Source organism: Perognathus longimembris, chromosome 20 (genome assembly GCF_023159225.1).
Source record: "Perognathus longimembris pacificus isolate PPM17 chromosome 20, ASM2315922v1, whole genome shotgun sequence".
NCBI classification, from domain to species: Eukaryota; Metazoa; Chordata; class Mammalia; order Rodentia; family Heteromyidae; genus Perognathus; species Perognathus longimembris.
This window is the reverse complement of record NC_063180.1, coordinates 30,206,184-30,232,064: the sequence shown is the minus strand read 5'-3', so window position 1 is coordinate 30,232,064 and position 25,881 is coordinate 30,206,184. Positions and strand designations below refer to the sequence as shown.

Here is a 25,881-nt window from a genome sequence, read left to right as displayed (position 1 = left end):
AAAAATTTACTGTCTGCCTAATGGGAATAATGGAACCTATCACGTCCTAGAGTGGTTGGGAGGTTAAAAGAGATGCTGCATGTTAAACCTTAAAACATTTTATACCCTCCCCTTCTCTTGCCTCGTCTTTCACAAAAAACAGCAAAGGAACTTACGTAACTGGTTAAAATATTTGGAAAGTATACGTTTCCAGGCAAAATTTACCCATTGTTTTTCCTTTTTGTTGTCATCTTTAAGTAGTTGTACAAAGGAATTGCCACTTAACAAAGCAGTTTACAGATAAAATGTATCTTGATCAATGTCACCCTTTCAACACACTCACCCATCCCTCTCCTTATTCTTATTAATTTTGTAGGATATACATAAGATTCTTGACTGCATTCTCTCCCTCTTCTCCTTTTCATTCATCTGCCCCTTTCCCCTTCACGCTACCCCACCACTTTTGAGTACCTGCTCCACGGTCCAAATATTCTTATTTTTACCCATCAGTGAGGAGTACCTAGGACCTGTCTCACATGAATGGAATTGCTTGTTTATTTGTCTGAACAAAATGGTCAAGCTTGGGAAGGCAGGGGATGGAAGACTAGTACCCTCTGAACTGTTCGTTATATTCCTCTCATCAGTCTGGGGAAGGGTCACATGGAAAACACTGAATGATTCTACTGACTGCATGAGTCAGATATTGAATGTACTGGGTTTCCACAGGACACAAGAGGCCTACTCCCTACTCTGGAGAACCTTGTAAGGAATGAGCAAGCACTCAGTCAACTACAGTAAACAGGTAGTGGGAGCCCCCCTCCCCAAAGTGGGAATTTAGTGCAAACAGGTAGTGGGAGGCCCCCCCCAAAGTGGAAACTTAATGCTAGCAGAGCATGGGGGAGGGGTCGATGGTGTTTGTTAAAAACATCAGGAGTTATTTTTGTTGAGTCTTGAAGGATGAGCAGATAAAAGTACACAGGAGGAAAAGGAAGTTTAAAAGAAGGACAAATAAATGACAGGAGAACCAACATTCTGTGGATGGGGGGGGGGACGGGGGCGGGGGGGGGGGAAGTGTGGGTTAAGCCACAAGGACTAGGATGTGGTGAGAAAGGAAGATGAGATTGAACAATGAACATGGTCTTTATCCCACGATCCCTGGGGAATCACCGAGAGTGATTAAGCAGGGATGTGTGATGTACACAAACTAGACTGCAGAAACCAGCCTGAGATGAGTGATGGACTAATAAAAAAAAATATCAACACAGCAAGACCTCCACTGCTAACAGCTCATCAATTGGCCACATCCTATCTCAGAGGGACACACAAATTCCAGTGAATATTGAGTCCACAGGCATCAAATCCACAGTCCTTGCCCATGAGAAGGCCTCATTTGAGATGGAAGAACCCCGAAGGGTTTCCTTACCTGGAGTCTCCCAATTGCTACAAGGCAGTATTTACTGCCTTGTCCCACATCAGCATCTTCATCAGGGATGGTCATTCCTACAATGAGATACGCCAGCATCGTCAGCTTGCCCAAAGCAAGGGGAAAGGAAGGGTAAGTGCTCATGGTTTCAGTTTGTGCAACCCAAAATCCAGATTCACTGCTGCTGTTCTGAGCAGGGAAGCTAGCCAATAACCTTCACAGCCCCTCTCCCACTTCCTGTTCTTCTCTCTGCTTGATGTCTTTTGACAGTTTCAAGGTCACCATCATTGCCTCTGTGAATGATACAGAAACAATGAAGGAAGATATAATTAAAGTGGTTCATCTGTATGTTTCCACAATTTTGTCAAGACATTTAGTTAGGAAGGAAACTTCAGTAAGAAGCCTAAGTGGTTCTCCCAAGTCATATAAACATTTTAATTTCCTGTTGACAGAAAATAAAACAAACACCATCAGAGGCAAAAAGAAAAGACAGGCGGAAAAAGCCAAAGAACTACTGAAAGTAAAGGGGGCCTACATATCTGTAGGAGAAGACAGCTTGTGTTTGTCTTGTGGAGGAAAGTAAAGGATTTTAAGGGTTCCGGAGGAGAAATGGATAAGTTACACTTACTCAGCACTGAAAACCAGTACTCAGTAACCAGGAAGGAATTGGTTAAAGCATTCCTTGTTGACTAGTCTGAAGAGTCTTTCTTCCTTTAAGTCCAGAAGGGAAAGGGACTGGGCTCTGGAGCCTCTTATCGTGCAAGATTCTTGGACATCTGTAGCTGGAATTACTGCTGAGAAACAAGTGCTCCATTTTCACAGACCCTGGGTAGGTGTTGATAAGTAGAAGCCTTCCTTTCACACTGCTTCCAACCAAGCATCAATATTTCTATGCTGGTCTCATAAGTTTATCAATAGGTTACCGTGCATCACTATGGTTCTGAGAGCCAGAAAAAAAATGTCCCTTTTTCTCCCTCCCTACTACATATTCCCTCTTCTCTCCAACCTGAGTGCAGGTAGCCAATCTATCTTGTTTTGGCCTTATCCTTGCTGTGTTTCTTTTGTACAATGAGCAGATATATGTACATTTGCTTATAGCACATTTGTTTTTCTACAAAGAGTAGTATACAAAAATCTACTCTTTGGGGATTTGCTTTTACAACTAAGAGTACGTCTGGAGTCCATTCATATTTATTTTTGACCTAAATCTTCCTCAATTCTTTTCCAGAACTGCACAGTACCTGACTGTGTCAATGCGCCATAGACACTCTTTTACAATCAGAAATAATGCACAATGTAAAACCTTGTGCATGTGTATTTCTTTAGGTAGTTTCCCAGAGTGGAACTGCTGGGTCAAAAAGTAAGTACACATTGCTTAAACAAAGAGTTTCCATTACTGAACCATTCTCAGAGAATGTAATATGCATCTGTGTACCAAGAGCTAGGAGAAGAATTAGGTAGCAAAGTTTCTTTGATCCTGGAAGATGCATTTTAAGAGACTGATCTGCAAATATTTTGCATTTCAGAGATATTTCCCCATTTTGCACAGCAAATCTTTGAAATACAACTGGTGCTTTCCAGCTCTTCCTAAATTACAATGAAACTTGCCAGATTCTAAAACAGGAAGAACTGCCAGGTGCTGGTGGCTCATGCCTATAATCCTAGCAATTTAGGAGGCTGGAATCAGACAATTACAGTGCAAAACCAGCCCACAAGGAATGTAGGAGAGATGCTTTATCCCCAGTTAACCACCAGAAAACCAGAAATGACACTGTGGTTCAAAGAGGTATAACACTAACAAAAAAGCTCAGGGACAGTGCCCAGGCCCTGAGTTCAAGCCCCCCAGTGACATAAATAAACAAACAAATAAATAGGGAGAAGAATATATCAGCACGGGGAACCAGGCAGCTGGTAATTGTGAGACAGTTTTGAAATACATAGTTTGGGCCAGACAACAAGCAGGAAAGAGACAGGTAAACACCAGTTCTCTGTATATGAAGGAAAAGGTTTCCTGGGGTTGATGGAGCATCCGCAGCAAGAACAAGCTATAAGCTTTGTGCTACTCTGACCTGAGACAAGCCCAGGGCAGAGCTGTTACAGGAAAGAGAAAACCTTGATTCCTTGCATCCCAGGAATGGCAGGTGCACTTCCTACCAGGGCTTATGATTTTAGATGTCCCCACCCCCACCATAACCTCATGAACAGACAAGTGAATTTTTGTTCTGGTGACAGTAAAACTGAAGCAAAGCCAAACATCTCTCTCCTTCCCTTGTCGGGCATGAGAGATACTTCTTACTAATGTAAAAGGGCCATGACTTTATTTCAGCCACCTCATGTAGGCCAGATGTGTATCTTTAAGCCGTTTAAAAAGACCTCTGGGAAAGTAGGCTCTACAAACTCCTCAGAAACTTTGGCAACAAATTCTTTCACATCTCCATCCCTCTAGGGTGACTGTTTCTTTTGTCAAGGCAAGACATCCCCGTCTCCCTCCATCCCACTCCTCAATCTTCTCTGGATAGATAATCTGTGTCCAGTTTGAGCTACCTTCTAGGGTAAGAAGATGAACACAACACGTATTTGGTCTGGAGGTTTCTCAACAGTAAGCACAGAAGAGTGTTGTATGTGCTTAGAACATCAGGAAGCAACATTTGCCACAGCAGAAGTAGCATTAGCTATGCTCCCTGTAGGCAGGCTGTACATGTCAGACATGGACAGATACACATCACTCACGGAGAGGGCCTTGTGTTTTAGAAGCTCCATCTCCACAGCAGAACCCAGACCACTAAATACAAGCTCTTTTTGGAAATCTTACCTTCAGGTAGCAGGACTTTTTCCATTGACAAAGGTTGCTATGTTCTAGCTAACAGAGAAAATAAAAGTCATTTCCAGCCTCTTCTAGGAGCACACATTCTTTGGTCAGATGTGAGCAGCATTCAGCTTCCCAGTAATACACCTGCCATTCTCTTACCTGCAGGCGGCCAGGCCTTGATGTACCCTGTGCAGTGGACCACGGCGAACTGAGCTTCACCCTCTTTCACTGGGCCAAGGCCCTTCCTAAAGAAAGAATATCTGTGAAACTGTTTTCACCACATGAGGAGAAGCCTCATATCAATAGCTCCTTTAGCTTCTAAGTTATGGGCTCCCTTGTTTTTCTCAGAACTTTGAATCTTAACTTCTCGTCACCCTGTTTCAGCTCCTCCCATATGGTCTGGAAGTCACAAGTAAATTCTATGAAACCTCATACTCTTTTTATATAGATTTGTATTTATTGTTATTGTAATGGTGATATACATGGGGTTTGCAGTTATATAATCAGGTAATGACTACATTTCTTTTTCTTTTATGCCAGTACTGGGACTTGGGATTTGGGGCCTGAGCACTGTCCCTGGCTTCTTTTTGCTTAAGGCTAGCACTCAACCACTTGAGCCACAGCGCCACTTCTGGCTTTTTCTGTTTATGTCGTGTTGAGGAATCAAACCCAGGGCTTCATGCATGCTAGGCAAGCAATCTACCACCAAGGCATATTCCCAGCTTACATTTCGTTTTGAACAGTGTCACCCCTTCCCTTGATCTCTCCCAGTTTTTTCCTCCCGTACTCACACACAAGTTGTAGAGTTCATTCTCAACATAGTGTCTAGTGAGTATTTGTTTGCCACATTTGTTGTTTGTTTCTTTTTGCCAGTCCTGGGCCTTGGACTCAGGGCCTGAGCACTGTCCTTGGCTTCTTTTTGCTCAAGGCTAGCAAGCACTCTGGCACTTGAGCCACAGTGCCACTTCTGGCCATTTTCCATTTACGTGGGGCTGGGGAATTGAACCCAGGGCTTCATGTATATGAGGCAAGCATTTTTGCCACTAGGCCATGTTCCCAGCCCTACTGCATTTGTTTAACCTTTGTCCCTCCATTCCCCCTCCCCCCCAAGATAGATAAACTTAGAAACAAGACAAATGATAAGGAAAACCAAAACAGCAACAAAGGGGGAAAAAAAACAAAACCAAAAACCTCCTGTTTTCCATTTCTTAAGTTTTTTGTTTTTTTTTTCTTCTTTTTTTTCCCAGGCATATACGTGGTGCTGAGGAATGGAACCTAGGGCTTCATGTATTGAGGCAAGCACTCTTGCCACTAGACCATACTCCCAGACCCTTAGAGTTCATTTTGATAAATATTATTTTATATGCTCATATGCACACAGGAAAAGAGTTTTTTGATCCCTTCCTAAGAATATCCTCCTTTGGCCTCACTTGGTGAATGTCTAGAGATCTATATAGTTCATCACGACCTGGGGAACGTTTGGTCTTTTACCATCCAGAGTGTTTTCTTGTAGATTGATAGGCACATTCTAGTCAATGTCACATTCTTGCCTCAGCCACTGCCTCCCTGGAGCACAATCTTGGTTCTCCCTAAACTCAGCCCTCTTTAAGTTGGGCCACTCCCCGGTATAGGACACCAACACTATCAACCTGCATAATCCCATGAACATATCAGGAGGGTGCTGACCTGAACCTTTTCCTCATGGTGGTTATTCTGTTAAGGGGCAGGTGATCCAAGGGAGCATTTCCACACCTAAGATTTGACAGACAGATTAGAGTGAGCAGAGATCCAGGTAAGTTCACAACACACACACAATGCTGCTAGAAAGTTCATGGGCCTTAATGGATGCTTACGCATCTATTCAGGCGAGACCTGTGGCCAAAACTCTGCAAAGTGAAGGAGCAGGCCTGCAGGCCTTTGAATTTCGATTGGCATCAGGGGAAGGTAAGTTGATCTACTACTTTAAATCCATTTGCAAAGTGTTTCAGGGCCCAGCCCATCGCTCCTACACAGAGAGTGCAGAGAAGTCCAGCTCTCTAGAGTCCTACAGCCCATTTCAGTAACACAGTGGCTTTCAGGAAACAAGGGGGTGGGTGATGACAGTAGTAGTGTCTTTTCAGGCCTGAACAAAGACACCTACTCAAAACAGATGCTGCCAGTTGATGAACGGTAGCATCTTCTCATGCTTCAGCATCACACCTCTGGAAGCTCTTCCTTCCTTCCTGTGTGTGCTGATCCTAGAACCGTCTAGACAGCTGCAAGCCTGCTGATGGCATAGGAGAGAGTGGGAGCAAGACACAAGGAAGGGTAAAACCAAACCTTTCCGTGAGGCCCTCTCTGGGAGCTAGGGGAGAAGCAGCAGCACTCCCACTCTGTTAGGACCTTCTCAATGACCTTTCCAGCATCCCAGGTAGCAAACATCCAAAGCCTGCACAGTGGCCAGGCTCTGGCCACTGGTGGTTATGCCCACTTGGTAAGTGAATTTTCATTTTCCAACTGCAAGGCAAGTTCCAGCCGAGGCATCTTACTTTGCAACACAACAAAGGTAAGAGTGACATTTCACTCTGGGACCTCGGGAAGCTGCCAGAGCTTCAAAGGTTTTCACAGTAGGCTCAGTCTGTGGCTTTGTTGCCTAGGTATGCTGGCAGGATCTCTGCTCTTTTCCCGTGGACTGTGCCCAGTGTCCTGCTGAAATTAAGTTGCATTATCAGCAGAGAAGGCTGCTTTCCGCAAATCAGGCAGTGTGGGCTTGGCACTTCAACAAGCAATTTGGAGTACATCTAGAGAAATGCCAGGGCAGAGAGAGGACTAAGTGAATTTAATTGATACAGGGCATTAATTGATGATGGCATTGTATACAGATAACAGAAATGTATACATGACACTGCCAAGCAATGAACTTGCAAGGGAATTGCTTGGATGACGCCATTAAGAATTTATTCCTGGGCTGGGGATATAGCCTAGTGGCAAGAGTGCCTGCCTCGGATACACGAGGCCCTAGGTTCGATTCCCCAGCACCACATATACAGAAAACGGCCAGAAGCGGCGCTGTGGCTCAAGTGGCGGAGTGCTAGCCTTGAGCGGGAAGAAGCCAGGGACAGTGCTCAGGTCCTGAGTCCAAGGCCCAGGACTGGCCTAAAAAAAAAAAAAGAACTTATTCCTGCTTCAGGTGGTGGCTCATGCCTAAAGTCTTAGCTACTCAGAGGGCCAAGATTAGAAGGACAACCTAGGCATAAAGTTCACAAGGCTCCATTTCAGCCAGTAGTTGACCATGGTAGTACATCTCACTGACGCTGTGGTCAGGAGGACTGCGGTTCCAGGCAGGCATAAGAAAAAACAAATTGTAAGATCCCATCTCAATAGAAAATGTTGGGCATAGTGGTATATTCCTGTCATCCCAGCTACCACAGAAACTGTAAATAGGAAGATCAGATCTAGGCTGGTCTGAGGCAAAAAGGGAGAGCCTATTTCAAAAATGAGGAGGAGGAAGAGAAGGAAGAAGAGAGTAATTTGTATTGCCTGAGCACTACTGAATGCTTCTGAGCAAGGATAGGCACTGGTGCCATTCACCAAACACTGCAGGACAACCCTGCTCGACTTCGCTGGCTGAAGGCATGGTGCTCCTGCCAAGAGTGCTGGCCATATGACTCCAAGAACCAGTATGCCCCCGCCAGGTGAACAGGAAGCAGGCAGTGAGGCTCCACCCTCATGTGCTGTTGTGTGACTTAAGGGGAGGTGAAGGGGGTTTCACCTATGCCTGCTGGACCAATTCCAACTCCCCAACCTACAGAGGGCAGATGCAGGACAGAGGACAGCGAACCCCAGGTCCTGGAGAGCCATTCCTTTAACAGGGGCCCCTATGAATGCTGCCAGCTCTGCAGATCTAGCCAAGGGGTCAAGGAGCAGATGTGAAGCATCTCCTGTTGACAACCTTGTAGTTGCCTGGAGACACAAAGTGCAGTCGCAGGCCTCACAGCAAACGCATCAAACTGACCTTGGCCAGTGGCTCACAGTGCTGGGCCTCCTGGAGCCCTGCGGGGGTCAGGCAGCTTGACAAAAAGGAGAGGTCAGATAGTGAAGGCTGATTTGGGGCTAAACTAAGACCAGTGCAGAATCTTCTAGCCTTGTAGACTGGGGCTCAAGAAGAAGCTGGGTGTTATATGGCAGGGAGGAAGAAGAAGAGGAGGAGGAGGAGGAGGAGGAGGAGGTAGACGATGGCCTTGTGCCTTTGCCTGCAGGTCCAGTTCCTGCTGAGCTCCACTCTGGGGTCAAGTGATGCAGCCTCAGTCTTTAAGACTTTTTGAGTTGTTATGGTTCATATATGAACTGTTCCCCATAAGGCTCAAATGTCCTCTAAAAGGCTTGGCTCCAGCGTCTAATCATAGGGTTTGGGGTGTGGATCATGAGGGCTCTGATCTCATCCATGGATTAACCTAGCGATGGACACATAATCTGACAGCATTATTGGGCGGTGGGAGAAACTAGGAGGTAGGGGTGTGCCCTGATGGGAAAGGCTGGACACGGAAACAGTCAGGGAGAATTGTGAACATCCAGGTGTGGATCGAAGAATGGGCAGAAAAGAGGGGGATAACACATGGGAAGAAGAAGGACACACTTGCACAATGGACCAAGCAGGCTAAGGTCACTGGAGAGAAATGCAATCTCCCCCTGTGACCTTGGCCAGTCCCGCCCGGCTCTGCATGGCAGATCAGAGGGAGCACACCAGCCACAGCCATGGCACTGCTGTCTCCAACAGACCTCATCCTGCAGATGAAGGAGCGCCGCGAACCCAGGCACATCCGCATGGACGACTGCTGCCCTTCTTTCTTGACCGTCCCCGTCTTCAGGTCCAGGATATGGCCTGAAAGAGAGAAGGTCATTACCACCAGCCTCTGCCTGAGATCCGGAGACAGAACTGGGGAGGTGGGAGAAGCCTTCCAAGGCTCCACCGCATGAGGAAAAGAGGGGCTGCACCAATTGTTTGTTTCTTGGCATTCCCAACATTCTTTGGCAGAAAACTTGCAGAGTGATGAAATCCATACAATTCAAAATGTCTTGGGTTTTTTTTCTTTTCTTTTCTTTTTTCCCAGAACAATCTACACTTGCTGGCTCTGCTTTGCCAGATTCCACAGCCTCAAGTCACTCTATTCTGGCTGTCTCTTCCCCGACTCCCTGCAGTGACTGCCAAGGTCGCCAATGACTTCCTCATGGCTAAATCCAAAACACATTTTCCCCCTTTACTTTATCCAACTGCTTTGCTGGAGTTTACACGTCCACACGGATCCCTTCTCAAAACCCTTTGCTACCCTGGGCTTCCTACCCAGCATTCTGTGCTCTTTCTCCACCTGCCAGGTAGGTTACTCTTCAGGACCTCCATTGTGGACTCTCACTTTTTCTCATTCTGCTCCTCCATCCCTCGTGCAGTTGTATTACTTCGGAAGCTTTGGAAATGACACTGGGTGCTGGTGACCCTACATCTGCACGTCCAGAAACACCTTCACTTCCTTTGCTGGTTAAATCTATGACACCAGCAGATGATTGCACCCCAAAGGTGGCTTCACTCACTCCTTCCAGAACATGTCCTAAACACCAGCACGAACATCACCACCAACCTGGAAATCCAAGTCAGAAACCTCCATGTTGTTGCTGAAGTGTTCTCTTTCCCTGCCCCAATTTCTGTCCTCCATCGTGTTCTCATGTCAGTAGAGGAAATGACACCACCACCCCCCACCCCCGAAGTGGGAAGATTTTGCATCCACTAGCCTTCTCCCACCCAGAAACTTCTAATGTCTACTTCTTCTAGTATTTAACACAATGACAGACATCTCTTTCATCTTAGGAAGAAATCAAACAGAGCCCTTCATTAACCCTGGAGGTGCTGTTGTCTGTCTCCATCTGTGGCCAGACAACCTTGTTCACACTTGGGGTCTGCACCTCTGCTTCCTGTCTGAGGTCAGCCTGTCTGTGGTCTCTGAGGTCTGCCCTCAGGCACTGCAGCTGCTGTAACCAGTGCTGCGGCAAGCTCTGTTGGCTGAGTGTAACACACACTTTTCAGCGCTTTTCCATCCTGTGTCTCATCTTGACCAGTCCCCCTCTCTTTGGGACTCCAAGCTGAAAATGTCAAGGTGCCCATTTCATTGGACCAAACCTTCAGTGAGCCTCTTCTGAGGTCTCTGCTCTTGTTTGGGTTCCTCTCTGCCCCTGGAGAGCCGAGTGTGGGAAAGATTCCCACAGAAATTGAACACTTGGTTCTAAGGGTGTTTACTGGCAGGTGGTAGAACCTTTGTGAGGCGGGGCCTAACAGGAGGACCTGAAGCCCCAGGGCACAGTGAATGGGATCCTGGGACTGTGAGCTCTTCCTTCTACTGGTTCCTGGCTCCTTTGGTGAGTGGGTGTGCCCTGCCATCTACCACTCCAAGGCCAGTTCACAGGTGCGTTCATTCTTTGACTAAAACATCTGAATGCATGAGCCAAAATATACTTTTCACTTTATAATTCAGTTATATTACTCATAATACATATAATTAACTCAGGTATTTTGTGAGGGACATGGAAGCTAGCTAGTATATTTTGGCAAAAATTCCTTACCTCGATGCGTTATCACCCTAATCCAACTTCAGCAAGCATTCTATTCCCGAGTCTAACAAGAATTCTCTTCAACCTTGATGTTTCTTAGTAATTTAGAGTTCTTGGGGCTGGGGATATGGCCTAGTGGCAAGAGAGCTTGCCCTCCTATACATGAGGCCCTGGGTTCAATTCCCCAGCACCACATATACAGAAAACGGCCAGAAGTGGTGCTGTGGCTCAAGTGGCAGAGTGCTAGCCTTGATCAAAAAGAAGCCAGGGACAGTGCTCAGGCCCTGAGTTCAAGGCCCAGGACTGGCCAAAAAAAAAAAAAGTAATTTAGAGTTCTTGGTGGTTTTAAGAAAATTGCTTTCTTGGTGTGGGAGCCTAGTATCTTTCCCCATTACAAAGCTTCCTTGCAGTGCAGGACAGACCCTGATCTGATGGCATGGGCCCCTTGAATGGGGTCTTCCTCACCACGTTTAGCAAGTAGCACATTTCACTTAACATGGCCAGAACTGTCTTAGAAGAGCCCATGTTGGTTCCTGGGTATCTCGCAGACATATTAACTCTACACAGCTCTAGACACAAACTTCCTGTTTCAAGCTTCCATCTCTCCAAGCCCTTGTCTTAGTCATCAACACCACCATTTGTCAGCTAGAAAGGACCAGTGGAGACCAGGGACTCCAGCACTCTACCACCGAGAACAACCTGCCTCTGTGACTTGGTGACCCTCACCAAGGTTATCTAACCTTCCTGTGTATCTAACCAGCTTCTCTGTCTGTGAAATGATGATTTTTCTTAGGTGGTTGTTGTGAGCATTAAATGAGTTAAAAATGTAAACTAACAGAATCCGGGAGGAGCTCCCACGTGTTCTATCAATGCTCATTAAACAAAACACAAAAAACTCACTCCACTATCTTATCAGTCACCAATATTCCTCCGGGGACCTTTGGCCTAGGTACTTCTTCCATGCCCATTATCTTTAGCTCTGTCCTGGTTGCCATTCTAGATGGACAGCTGGCCCTCTGACACCAGAATACTGACAGCACACAAGTGATCTTAGGTGTCTCATATATATATGACTCTAGGCACTCAGCCTCTTCTTCTGTGGAGGGTAGGTTCTCGCTTTCAGGGTCATACGAGAAAATACATATGAAAGTGATTTTCGCACTGTTAAAGTGAGAGACTTAAGCCAACCGTCACACCACACCCCACTAGTGAGGTCCAAGAAGACACACATCCTGCAGCCTAACACAAAAGTATAAAATCTGGCCTGTGTTCATCTCAATTGCTTCGCTGCTCATCCCATACCTCACCCCAGCTCCACCCCAGCCACTGTTGGAGCAATCATCTCTCCTCAGTGTGTCCTCCTTTCTGCCCACCTCCCAGTCCTACCTTGCTTGGGTTACCTCCTTTCTTTTGCCTAACTCCTACATTTCATGCCAACTTACCCAGGGTGTCATCAGAAATGTCCCCTCCAGCACCACTGACGGGTGCTATGCAGTAGGTGTCAGTCTGAGCTCAAAGAACGACCCAGGCAGAGACTACTGTATCCTACTCAGTGAGAGATAACAAAAAGGCAGAATGGAATGGAATAGAATGGAATGGAGATACGTGCTATGAACAGGAATAAAACAGAAATGTGAGAAAGTGACCTGAGACCTATCCCTCTGAAATAGATAGCCTGGTGGGTCTCTATCGCTGAGATGAAAAAGGCCCTCACACAAGACCCCTTCCAGGCCTGGGCTCTTCTGCTTTAAATGATGGAAGAAGGTAGAGAAGATGTGCGATGCAGCGCAGGCCCCTCCCTACACTGCATCTCATTAGCACATGGTGCTTTCCTGGGCTGGTTCTCCCACTCTGTCCTAGAATAGCTGGCACTCATGGTCTTGGACAGGGCCCACTAGCAGCTGGAGCTGCCCTGACGCATGCAGCCTTCGCTGTACACATGAGCTAGGGCTCAGTAGGATGCAGGTACTCTACCAGCATCAAAATCCCCATCACCAGTGCCACCTCTAAGCAGGATGTGCACAGAATTCAACTCTGTAACAAGGCCTGGCACAATCTAAGGGTTCTACACCGGCCCGGTGGAAGAGGCTCTGAGAGTCTGCTGACTGTGCTGTCAGCAGGTTTGACATCTGTCTGTCTCTTTCACAGGCGGCTTCTTTTATAGACCTTTTAGTATAAAGTGTCACTTGCTTTATCATCTATGAAATGGCAAATGGTTTCAGTTGTGTAGCAGGCCAGCAATCAAAGTCTGTCAAATTCCAAAGTGTGCTCTGAAAATAAATCACAGATGCACAGCCCATGAGCAATGGAACATGAGGAAATGAGAGAACACATTTCCATGAGCTGCTGCGGTGACTCAGAGATGGCTGCTTTGGTGCTGTTTCTCCTGTGCACAGTGAGGCTTCTCTCCAGCTGCTCTGGAAGGCAAGTGTCCCTGATTTTCATCTAGCATGTGTGGGCTTTTTTGTTTTAATTTTTTAAACTATCTTTAAATAGTTGTACAAAGGTGCCATTTAACAAGGCAGTTGATGAATACAACACATCTTGACCAGGTCATGTCCCCTCAACCTATCCCTTCCCTTACTTTTCTTAATTTTGTTGCATATACAAGGAATTTTTGACTGCATTTGGAGCTCCTTCCCCCCTTCATTTGTCTTTCCTTTGCCCCCCACCCCACCCCACTCACCCATTGCCCATCTCCTGGTGTCAAATTTGTTGGGCTTTGACCCAGTCTTTCTAAACGATTACTGTATACTATCAGAGCTCTCTGTAGAGTCTATTATGCTTCAGTTAATTCATTTGTAAACCACTTGCATGTGGCCCAATGTGTTTACTTATAGGTTTATAGGTATATTCTATCTACCACAAATGAAGGAAACTGTGCAACCTTTGTTTCTCTGGGTCTGGCTTATTGGACATGATATCATTTTTCCCCCAGGTCTTTCCATTTCCTTACGAATGGTACATCAGAAGGTGTGTTTTAAAAGGGGTTGTGCAAACAGATTTTTGACAAATTGAGTACAAGTGGAGTCACGTGACGGCAAGTGGCCTGTAAAGTAGGATGTGTGCTGGTCTCTGACCCTAGGCCACAGCTGGCTTCCTATAAGTCTCCCATTGGGGAGGCAGCATTGCTGCTGTTTATACTGATGCGATTCTGTGCTGGGTTGCCGTTTCCCCTTCACTTTAGACTGTGGCACATCTTCCCCGGACTTTCTCTCCCATCCACGTGGGATGGGAAGTTTCCTGTTGGACATGTAAGCTGTTCTCAGATTTTCCACGTAGACCTACTATACACATGTACTCTTTATATACATAGGTGCATATTCTATAAAAGATGTACACATATATGTACAACAAAATTACCTATGGATAGCTATACCATTGCCGGGGAGATTCTCCACCATGGAGTTATTGCATGGAATAAGGAGACTATTTTAAGGTCATCAATTCCAATGTCCTAAACTATCTGTCTACAGCTCAGTGATCCCCACTCTTGGCACTCTACCTACATACAGACTGATTGATTGATTGCTAGTCCTGGGCCTTGGACTCAGGGCCTGAGTACTGTCCCTGGCTTCTTTATGCTCAAGGCTAGCACTCTACTACTTGAGCCACAGCACCACTTCTGGCCATTTTCTATGTATGTGGTGCTGGGGAATCAAACCCAGGTCCTCATGCATACGAGGTGATCGCTCTACCACTAGGCCATATTCCCAGCCCCCCCGGCCTCTTTTTGCTCAAGGCTAGCACTCTACCTCTTGAGACACAGCACCACTTCTGGCCCTTTTCTGTATATGTGGTGCTGGGGAATTGAATCCAGGGCTTCATGTATATGAGACAAGCACTCTTGCCACTAGGCCATATTCCTAGCCCCACACAGATTGTTTTTTTTACTCATGAGAAAGGGATAAAAGCTATGATCCATTCACCTCAAAGTTTTTAAATACCACTTTTCTAAGAGGGTTCAAAGTAGAAGACACGTAGGAGCCAAGGTCAGCAACGGTGGCTTCTGGCACAGGTCCGGACCATCGCCGGGTTCTGGAAATGCAGCTTTTTTGGGAAACAGATGCACCTATGCATGTGTTCACTACCTATGACTATTTCCATACAACAGTAGCAAAGTTGAATAACACTGATAGAAAACATATGAACTACAAACTTTAAGGTATTTATTACTTAGCTCTTTAGAAAAAAAAATAAAACATTAAAAAAAATCCAAAGCAGAGAAGTTTTTTCTATGGGGAGAGGCTTGCGTAACTGTTTTGTTGTTGTTGTTTTTGGATCAAAATGCTGCATAACTGTTTTTAGTAAGCTGATTTTTAAGCATTATTTTGGCTAGTAGTAACTTTGACAAAAAGAAGGATCAGAAGTTTGTCTTGGATAAAATCACAAAAGAAGGCTTTGTGCATATAAAAATGCTCCCCAGGCTACAAGAGAAATAAAAATATAAATTAGAATTAGTCCATCAAAAGATTCCTTAAGAAAACTGAAAACATCTTATCTTGGTTTAAAAAGGAGGAAAACCAAGATAGCAACAGAGGAAAATAAGAAAAGAATAATGTCTAGCAAAAACTACCCCAAAATAACCCAAAACAAACAAAACAAACCAACAAACATGACGTACAATATTTGATGTGGTTCCAGAACATGGTCCCCTGAAATGGGAACCCGGGGGCTAGAGGATGCTTTGGTCACTGTTCCACTGACAATGTGTTCTCCTCACCATCTGTGTTCACCCTCACCATCACAGCAGCTGTGTACAAAGGAAAAAGAAACACTGCACCACATTACAGGGACCCAGGCAGTAGTGCACCGGAGCCTGTCCCTGAACAAACTATCACCATAAGCTCTGTCAAGCAAGTCTTTCTGCTCCTGGAGGGTCTTATAGTCCATTTGGAATACAAAATGGTTTCCTGAGCCTTGGTAATGTATAAACAGCAGAATTTACTGCTCACAGTTCCAGAGGCTGGAGAACCAAAGATCGAGACACTGACAGATTTGGTGTTGACGTAGTATGCGGTATCTTCGTGTGCTAGAAAGAGCAAAAGGCTCCTCAAATCCTCAGTTATAGGGGCACTAATCTCACTAGTCCCTTTTAATACTATAATACCCTGGATAAATTCTGATGTAGTCATTTAGGGAGAGATGGCATACCAACATCAGACCACAGAGGATGGGAACACCTTCCTCAGATTTTATTATCTCAGACAGAAATGGAGAAGTGGCAAAGAGGCCAAATATATCAGTTTATAAGTGGAAGCCAAACTATTTTCCCTCCAAATTGGAGGTGTAGCAGTGCTGCACAGGTACTCATCTACCCGTCACACACACACACACACACACACACACACACACACACACACACACACACAAACACAAACACACCTCGACGTACTTTTGAGAAATAGTTCTATTTTCCTTTATTATGAAAGTCTAGAAAGGAGCTAACGTTGTATTATAGGATGCCACCCCTAGGGTGATGGTGATTGGCTTAGGGTTGGTCATTTGCTACAAGCTGGGCCAATTGTAGAACCTTCATAGTGATCAGTCCCAAGACTAGGCACAATCCAGGTAGGCCAATCAGAGTTTGCCACAGGCAAAATGTGAACTTTGGCCACCTTTTTCCTCTTTCAATTCAAGAATCTAAACTTGGCAGTTTGAGCAACAGCCATTGGCTTCATGGAGAACTGGGTCTAAAGGAATGAAAGTAAGTCCCGAAGAGTATTGAGACCATAAAACAGTAGAAGAGAACATAAAACAGTGGAAGAACACCTCCCTGCCATTGCTCACAATAGTGAACATACTTTGCGAAGATGACATCACGTAATCAAAGGAAAACTTCTCATTCCTCAGAATGGCCTATAGGAACTTCATAGGACTTGTATTTCTAGATATATGAATGTTAGTAAGCTGTATTTTAGGAACAAAAATGCACAAAGTGAGCATTACTATCTAGTGACATCCATCCCTGACACTCAGAGAAAGAGGATGGCCCACATGGGGACTGAGGGGCCCCGCTATCAGGAGAGTGCCCGTCCATATGAGACACACACTGGAAAGAAGGAATTATGGAAACCACAGTGTTTGCTGAGCAGCGCCATATTCCTGGACAAGACTGGTGGAACTGTGGTCAGACAGGAACATGTTTATGGGGCAAGCACGCTGTAAACCTTCTTTTTGACCAAGGAAGCTAGTGCTAGGTTTGAGTTAGGAGTCCGGTCTGTGGCCATGGAACAAGAAAAGAAAGAAGTTGGTTGAATGGGGCTGATTTAAACTGGCAAAGGGGGTTGATTATTAGAATTAATGCCTGCTCCCCTCTCCCTACCATCTAGAAACGGTGCTACTGAGGTACTAACTAGGCAAGTACGCAGGCAGCGAGGCAATGCATGATAGGAGGGCAGCCATTGTGTTCAGGGAGCACCAGAGATGGTCTCTCATGAGTGATGAGAAGACCCAAGACAGGCACATCGGGGGTGATTGGATATTATAACCAAGGGACAGAGAGCCCCAGTACTGGGCATTAAGCCAGGCCACCTCTACCACCTCAGCCAACTGGGCGACCTCAGCACCAAGCAAAGCCCCAGAACTCGCTCCTGCATTCTTATTCCAAAGCCTCCTCCTATAGCCTTCCAATCTGCTATTCATTATAACATCAGCACTTCACAGTCTCGTCATGACCAGCATATCTTCTGCTATTTAACCCGTAGACAAAAGTACAAATTCTTTATCCTGTTTAGAATATGCTGGAGCGTGATTTAAAGAAACACATTCTTCCTCAGGGATCATGCTATAAGAATACCAGAAAGGCAAGGCTAAGCGTTTTGATATTAAGGGTGAGTGTTCCACTGGGCTATAGATGAGCTGGCTGATGCTCGGCAGGAGGCCAGGCTGACAGGGAGTTCAGGAAGGCAAATTTAAGTCATCCCTCCTTTCCTTTGCAATTTGGTAATACAATTATTTAAAAACAAACAAAACTACTAGAAAAGTCTGTACCTATACAGAACAGTGGCAGTGGAAGAGGCCTTAGCTGAATGGCAGAATCACTGAAGGTTTTCTGAAAAACCAGTGTACATGGCAGGGACAGAAGCAAGTCATTCTCTGCTTTCACGGATCCACATCTGCACCTTCATGGACCCGTAAAAATGCATCTGTGATACACATGGGCAGCCTTTTCTCTTGTCACTATTTCCTAAATACAATTTAACAATCATGACACGGTGTAACCATCAGCTTTCTACCACTATAACAAATACCGGAAAAATCGATTTATTTTGGCTAATAAGTTTTGAAAATTCCAGTCCCTGATCAGTGTGCTTCACTGCTTTGGGGCTATGGCAATACAGTACATCATGACAAGAGGAGGAAGGAAATCTATTCAACTCATGGCCAGGAAGTAAAGAGAACAAGAGTAGGGGGACTGGGATTCCACAGTCCTCTCCAAGAGCATGCTTCTAATACTCTGAAGACTTTCCTCTCCTTTCCTCTGTGCGTGTGTGTGTGTGTGTGTGTGTGCCATGTATGTGTGTCCTTTCTTTGTGTGTGTCCTCTGTGTGTATGCATGCATGACTGAACTTAGGAACTTGGTGCTCCACCACACTTGAGCTACTTATACAGTCCTTGCTCTCATGGTTTGTTTTTCAGATGGAGCTAACTTTGCCTGAAGTGTCCTTGAAACAAGACCCCTATTCCCTAAGTGATCATGGTCACCAAACCTATCTGAGCTCTACAACACCATCCAAGGACTCAGCCTTTAACAAAGTCTCCTATTGACGGATACTTAAGATAGATTCAAACTATAGCACATAGCATTTACACTGTATTAGGTAATGCAAGTGTCTCACAGGTGACTTAAAATATATGGAAAGGGCTGGGAATGTGGCCTAGTGGTAAAGTGCTCGCCTCCTATACATGAAGCCCTGGGTTCGACTCCTCAGCACCACATACATAGAAAAAAGCCGGAAGTGGCACTGTGGCTCAAGAGGTAGAGTGCTAGCCTTGAGCAAAAAGAAACCAGGGACAGTGCTCAGGCCCTGAGTCCAAGCCCCAGGACTGGCAACAAAAACAAAACAAAGAAAAAAAAATACAGGAAGATGGTGTAGGTTGTATGCAAATAGGACACCATTTTAGATAAGGGCGGGGCACTCTCAGAGCTTCTAGAGCTTATCCCTTTTAGATGCCCAAGGACTGGGCTGCCTGGGAAGGATATAAAACAGTTCCCTAACAAAAGTCTCCAGATAAACAAACTGGAGACAGAATGAAGAAGCACAGGAGCAATAAAGAAGAGGACCTGAGCCAAGGGAGGCCAGGGTCCACATCACAGCATCTTAGAGTAGTCAACCAAGAGTAGAGAGAAGCAAAGGCTGCTGTGGGCAGCATTCCTGTGAGAGGTGGGGAAACTCCTGCCATCTGTAGGCAACCAGAAGCACTGCACACAGCCACCCCACAGTCTGGGGACACTTGGACCTGCACCCCAAAGCATTCTGTTTCAAAGAAATGCACACGACTGCAAGCATCTCAATTTTGGGAAGCACTAGAAATCTAGGATGAATAAATGGAGGAGAGATCCAGTATACTAAAAGAAAGGAAGCTGTCTGAAAGATTAGAATGAATACCATCCCACTCTACAGATTACAAGAAAGAAGACAATAGGATGAAATACAAAATTATCTTATCAACATGTGAGACCTTTCATAAATAAAAATTTTAAAGACATTGATCACCTCATGATCTGAGGGCTGTAATAAATGTGATGTAATAAATAGTAATAGTCCTGAAAACTCAGTCAATGAATTAGAGGGTTGAGGAATTCTCCTAGAAATCACAAGAGAAGCAAAAGAAAAAGGAGGTAATAAGCATGATGTGTAGAGAAGAGTAGGGAAGCAGCCCAGGAACTGAGAACTAAGCTGACAGAGGAGGCAGGCATGCCAGAAGAATGTCTGCTTCAATTAGAATCAGAGTAGCAGATCCACCCTCTCTTCTGAAGCCATCAACCTGTCAAAGAGTAACTTCTAATACGTGTCACCAGGATGGTGACCAGAACCGAAGGAATCCATGACAGTGGAAAAGAACAAAAGTAGAGGACTGGGCTGGGAATGTGGCTTAGTGGCAAGAGTGCTTGCCTCCTACACGTGAAGCTCTCGGTTCAATTCCCCAGCACCACATATATGGAAAACGGCCAGAAGAGGCGCTGTGTCTCAGGTGGCAGAGTGCTAGCCTTGAGCGGGAAGAAGCCAGGGATGGTGCTCAGGCCCTGAGTCCAAGGCCCAGGACTGGCCAAAAAAAAAAAAGTAGAGGACTATCATTCCCTACATTGGTAAGGACAAGGCTGCAGTTATCAAGGATAAATAGAAGAGCTCAGGGTCCAGAAATAGACCAACACACACAGACACACAGACACACAGACACAGACACAGACACAGACACAGACACACACACACACACACACACACAGATACACAAAGGCATGGAGTGGAGAAAGGAGTGACTTCAATGACTGTGCTAGAGTAATTGATAGCATTCCAAAGTCAAAACATTTTAAAAGTCTGCTGTGAATATTAAATGAGAAATATTTGGGAAGTCACTTCACATAGTATATGAATATTAGTTCCCCCTTCTTAAGATTCCAAAAACACATTTCCTTTCCAGCAACCAGACAGGTCTTAATATCCTAAAAAAAAAAAAAATGACATTAACATCCTTTCAGCGACTGTTTCTCACACTGTGAGTAATTCTAAATGCAAAATGGGCCTCTGCTGGAAGTGTCGCTGGTTGGCTTGTGTCCCTCATCATGCCCCACAGTAGCCGTCTCCTCTCCAGACTCATTCATTCCATCTTGCCACAGGGTTATTCTTATGGCTGAGAATTATCTTGATGCCAACAATTGCTAATCCTTATTCGTTTATATCCTTCTGCTCTTAGCTGAAGAGCCTTTGCTTCAGAGAGCTCTTTCCCTACTCTACTCCACCACCTCTAACATGGGAATTACGATCTTCTGTTCCTGTTTCAACCTCAGGCTCCTCTCTGAGAACACACTCTTTTATTCTGTATGCATCACATGGTTACTTGTTTCTCCATGTTTCACAGACACACTGGAAGCGATATTACAGATGGTGACCGTGTCTGTTTTGTCCACTTCTGCAGTCTTCATTTCTCATACGCTGATATAAGTTTAGTTGGGGACATTGAGTCAGACAGGTGTGCTTACCTCTTGTAAGAGGTTTCCTTCCATTCATTAATATGAATGGCCTTGAGTGTGCATCAGGCTGTTGCCACCCCTGAGTAGGGGTGGGGCCAGGGACCCACAGCAACCCAGATGCAGCTCTGGACCCTTGCTTTGTCCGGGTGTCTTGAGAAAACCTCTGATGCTCTTGTGTGTGAGCCTGAGAGACACCAGCGAAACCCTTCAGCTTCCCTCAGTGAGCAAAGGAGGTGAGGAGACACTGCAGATGTCCCACCAGACCTCCTGAGTATCCTACACCAGTGGAGGCGAGGATCCCTCCTCCAGCTGCTGTGGGTGCTTCAGCTAATGGCTCAGAGCTTTCTATTTTCCCAGACTCACACTCAAACTCAGTATCTGATACTTTCACACACTGACTGACACTCTACCACCTGAGCCACATCTCTAACCCTGTGGTTCCTCTCTGTACTTTCTGACCTACAGACTCCAGCATGCTCCCATCCTCCAAGAGGACAAACTGTGAAATGTGTGGTCCCAACCTCCATCCCTGAATGTCAGGCCTCTCCTGAACCATATTTTGCCTGGTTTCTCTTCTACCCTGCGCCCTGACCTTTCTATCTCTCTCTCTCTACTTCTCCCTTCCAACTTCTGCTTAGAGAGCTCCACCGAAGATGAAGGAGGGTGACACAGAATCGACTCTGCCTTCACACCATCCTAGAGGGATAAGTGGAGGCTGGCCCACTGGTCAGGCATGGTCTCAACTCTGCCTTCACACTGTCATTGAGGAGAAATGGAGGCCATCCCACTGGTCAGACATGGTCTCAACTCTGCCTTCACAATGTCCTTGAGAGGGAAGTGGAGGCCAGCCTACTGGTCAGAGAGAGCCTGACACTGCTCAAGATCACTGGCAGGCCAGAGGAGATATCAGGATTCAAACCCAGGGCAGAATCTGGGCCCAGCTCTTTGTCCACCATTGGGGTAGGGGGGTGGGGGAGGTCACAAGTCTGTGGAGTCTCAGGCCTCACAAACAAGGTGAGCTGTACTGTTGTAAACAGTGGCCAGAACAGCTTAAGTAAGAGAATTCCAAACTGAGCACACACACACACACACACATATTTTTGCAAAGGAGAAGGTCTCTGCTCCCAGAGGCCACTCTACTGCTGTAGAGGCTCAATCCAGGTGGGCACGTCTCAGCATATCATGAAGGGAACTGTGTTACTGAAGAGCTGGCGCCGGTGACCCACAATGCACAGCTCTTGTGGTTTTAGGCTTTCAAAATACGTGCACGCAGCTCAAGGTCACAAAATTGTTGGGGATTATTATGGCCTGGGAAAGACTGCCCTTCCACCAGCCTTGGGACAATAGAAGCCCCTCCCACCTTTTGACCTCCACCCCTTGGGAGGTGAACACGTGCGTGCCACCATGATGGGGTTGTCCCGCCCACAAAGGGAAGTTTCGTGATGTCACTTGATGAACGTGACCCCTAGCCTATGACTGACCCTTTGGCCAGCCCCCTTTCCTTCCCGCCATTACTTCTATATAAGTGCCCTTCCATATTAAAGTCTTTGAGACGCATTCCACCACCGCAGCGTGTCCCTGATGCCTTCCTTTTCGCCTCCGCCCTCGGTAACATGTGGGGGGACTGGGGGGAGGGGAAGCTTCAGCAACCCGTCCTCAACTTAGCGTTTGCCCATGTGAGCACGCCTTTGGCCTTCCGCTGGCGGAGGGCCAGGCTGGGTGCTCTTTCATAGAGTTTGTGGTTACCATTCTCCCCGTGGGGGGAGAAAGGGGGTGTCCAGAACCCCAACACAAAATGATACTGTAAATAGTTCCCTGGAGAGTAATTCATGTCATCACCCAAAAGGGGAAAACTGAAAGCCATCTACTATTCAACAGATCATCGCCCAAGCACAGGACTGGTAGAGGAGGCTTTGGGTTGGAGTAGAAGAAAAGAATCTACAAAAATAAAGGCAAGCTGGATGCAGATGTTTTCCTTAATTAGCCTCTACTGAAACAGGAATGAACAGGAAAGTTCACTGCTGTACGGAACTTCTATTTAACTATTTGGTATTAGTCATGACATTTCAGAGAGAAATGTGTCTTTTGTTGGTGAAGCTAGAGGAAACTATTTTAGTTTTCCTGATCATGCTGAGGGATTTTTTGCCATCAAGCTATTTTTTTTTTTTTTTTTGGCCAGTCCTGGCCTCTTTTTGCTCAAGGCTAGCACTCTGCCACTTGAGCCACAGCGCCACCTCTGGCCGTTTTCTGTATATGTGGTGCTGGAGAATTGAACCCAGGGCCTCAGGTATACGAGGCAAGCACTCTTGCCATTAGGCCATATCCCCAGCCCCATTTTGGTGATACTTTCAACACTCTGCTTATTGGTATAGTAAATTAAAAAAAAAATGTTTTCATCTTTCACAAATCCCTGTCCTAGATATAGAAGAGTTGGAGCTGTACCTGTGTTATCTTTCCCTTTCATTTCCCTTCCCTTCCTTCTCTTCCTTGCATTTTGTAGTAGAAGCTAATTGAGGAAAACATCTCCATCCAGATTGCCTTTATTTTTGTAGATTCTGCTCTTCTACTCCAACACAAAGCCTCCTCTACCAGTCACAGCAGGTTTGTAGAAGTTCTCAGCCTCTGCTTCAAGTTGAAATCACAATGATCGCTTTAAAAGATATAGGGACCAGGATTTCATTAAAGATAGGTGAATTCCAGTCAATGGGTACATCTCAACATCAAAACACCTAAAAGGTCTACAGGAATTCTGATGCGCATTGCGGTAGAAAACTGCTGTGTTGGGGCCTAGAGACAAATATATCTACAAAACTGTAATAAATGGTCTACATGTGCTGCTTAGATATTCCTTGTTCCAGGAAAAGTCATAATACAAAAATGATAATGTAGAGGACTGATGTTTGCAAAGTGAATCCTGGCCTTTAAAAGAAATGCACAAATGGTTCTTCTGGGGTTCTTTGTTGTTTTTTTTTACCCAGTCCTGGGCTGGAACTCAGAGCCTGGGTACTATCCTCTTTGTGCTCAAGGCTAACACTCTAGCACTTGAGCCACAGCACCACTTCCAGCTTTTTCTGATTAGTTTATTGGAAATAAGAGTCTTTTCTGCCCGGGCTGGCTTCAAACCATGATCCTCAGATCTCAGCCTCCTGAGTAGGTAGGATTATAGGCATAAGCCACTGACAATGGGCTATAAATGGTTCTTTTTAGGTGGTTGAAACTCTATAGGAATTTAGCTGGGTGTTAGTGGCTTATGCTTATAATCCTAGCTACTCAGGAGGCTGAGATCTGAGGACCGTGTTTGGAAGCTGGCCCAGGCAGAAAAGTCCTCTTATCTCCAACTACCTCTTCAAAAACTAGTAGTGGCATTGGAGCGCAATTGGTAGAGTGCTAACCTTCAGCACAAAGAGGCTCAGGGACAGTGCCCAGGCCCTGCGTTCAAGCCCCACAACCGACAAAGAACAAACAACAAAAAACCTCTATGGGAATTCAAAGCAAGATTCAGCATTCTCCAGTCCAATTCACATGCATTTTGATAGAATAGAAAACATGTGCATCGATCTAAGTTAAAAAACCTTAGCCTCCTCCTTTCTCATTAGTAAGGACAAGCACATTGTGCTCTTAGGAGTCTGAATCTTGCAGAATACCCTTAACCTGCTCAGATAGCTTCAGGAGTCATAACAGTCCAGCTCCACAGAGGGGAGCCTTCCCAACTGACCTACACAGAATCTTGTTCTCTAATGCCAAAGGGCAGAATCCAGTTGGCTGCTTGCAAATGAACTGAATACCATACTCATAGCTGTTTCATTTGCATCCCTGGCTGCAAATGACTCCTTACATGCCCCTTCTTGGGCAGACTTCATGCACCTCCATTACTTCTCTCACCAAGGAAGGCTCAGAATGGAAAGAAATGTAATCATTCAGAGGCCCTGTTATACAATCCTCAAAACCATGCAAAATCCAGATACGCTTACATTTTAGAATGTGCCATGAGCTGAGACAAAATTTCTCCTGAGCTGAGCACCAGTGAGTGGCTCACGCCTATAATCCTAGCAACTCAAGAAGCTAAGATCTCAGGATCGATGTGCAAAGCAAACCCAAGCATGAATGTCTGTGAGACACTTCTCTCACAATTAGCTACCAAAAAAAGCTGGAAATGGAGCTGTGACTCAAGTGGTAGAGTGCTAGCCTTGAGCAAAAAATACCACCTCAGGTACAGAACCCAGGCCCTAGTTCAAGCCCCTGAACTGGCACCAAAAGAAAAGAAACATCCATTCAACTCCCAAAGATATATATGCTGCTTCCCTGCACCAACCATGGCATCATAGACCATCTCACACATCTCCCATGTCCATCCCCTCTTGCTTCAGGCCCCACCCTGGGGCCCACTGCCCGCTGCCTGCCCCATTTCAATCCATCCTCAGCTGTGGCTTGGTTCCACTGCTCTCCGCAGGAAATTGGTTTGGCCCGGATTTGATAGTGTCTGCTTCTATCCATGAGACAAAGCAAAGAGGCAGGTCTGGTCCAGGGCAGGGGGAAGTAGACAGAACTCAAGCATTTGATGTGAAATAAGTCAGAACAAAAGGCAGGTCAACTCCACCGTCACCACATGTAGTGGGTTTCATAGTGTCCCGAAAATCTGTACCCATTCAGGACCTGTGAGTATCTCATTGGAAACAGGGTCTTTGTAGATAAAAGTTAAAATGAAATCACACTGGGTTAAGATGGCACTGACTGGTAGAAGAAGGAAATCTGGACTCAGAAACACAGGGAAAAATATCATGTAATGACAGAGGCAGAGATTGGGAATTATCTGCAAGGAATGTCAAATCATCAGCCATCACCGAAAGGCTAGGAGGGAAACACAGAAGGGACTCTCCCATAGAGCCTCCAGAAGAAACC

The 25,881-nt window shown here is 45.7% G+C and overlaps 1 pseudogene; it reads right to left on the bottom strand.

The window, feature by feature from the left end:
• Positions 1-25,881, bottom strand: part of LOC125368195 — a 40,114-nt pseudogene that overhangs the window by 4,774 nt on the left and 9,459 nt on the right.